The following is a 1197-nucleotide window of genomic DNA, read 5'->3' as shown; positions in this document are numbered from 1 at the left end:
GGGGGGGGGAATAAAATCAACAACAGCAGTTACAACAATAACAAAATTAACAACAGTGTGTTAGTGTTTGTGCATATATGTGACGTCATGCATATATGTTTGCTTTCTGTGTGACATTTACGTCCTTTTCATGTTCTTTATTGGTAGCAAGTTTTTGAAACATGTTGGTATAATAATGAAAAGAATTCTGTTTTCACTCTTCCACTTGAAATGTTTTTAAGTAGAGCTTTTATCGTAGAGTACATTGGTGGAATTATTTTATTTTCATAATATATTTACTTTAAAATTAAGGGACTCACAATATACTCAAATGGTATTTGAATTAAATTATTTTAGTGTGTGTGTTTGGCCACACACACACACACACACACACACACACAAATTAATATAAACAGTCAGGCATAATGTGATACCATAAAGGAAAAATTCAATCGTCACTAGGTGTGACTAAGGTGGCGATGTACCTTCATTGGTAGAAATAAGAGTTAAAATACTTTTAATGCTGTAGGAGGTGCGCAAAATGTATACACACATGTTGGCAACGTCTCCATAACCGACTCGAGGATTCCCACACTAGATCTGGTTTTGTCTATACTGTAGACATTGTCAGTGAGGACTACTCGAACAGCGCATGATCGGCTCATTCCCTCTGCCATTCCCTCTTTAGTCACACTTAGTGACGATTGAACTTTTCCTTTATGGTATAACAAACACACACACACACACACACACACACACACACACACAAGACCAAAGTACACAGCTATATATACCTACAGCACCGGAAAAAAATTATACATATGACACCGCTACACAGACCACACACGTCATCCTCACAGGAGCACCACATTAATAATACACACTTTCCCCACTTCAAAATAACTCTTGCCGGCTTCACAGCATACCCAACAAAGGGACATAACTCCTAAACTAATCCCCTGGCCCCTTTTTCGTTCCTTCACTTTTCCACAGCAAACACTGACCGGTTGTGATAAACCACCTTCGACAATAGAGAGCAGTCGCCATATTCCCTTCCATATCGACTAACTCTGATGAGCATACAATTATATAATCGGTTTGTTACCTAACATTCCATTGTATTCCTTACGCGAAACCGATTGGTAAGACCAGCCGTGATGGATATTTAATACTATACATTTAGAATAATATGTATATATATATATATATATATATATA

This window comes from Octopus bimaculoides, chromosome 17, assembly GCF_001194135.2.
Source record: "Octopus bimaculoides isolate UCB-OBI-ISO-001 chromosome 17, ASM119413v2, whole genome shotgun sequence".
NCBI lineage: Eukaryota > Metazoa > Mollusca > Cephalopoda > Octopoda > Octopodidae > Octopus > Octopus bimaculoides.
Note: the sequence above shows the minus strand (reverse complement) of the source record.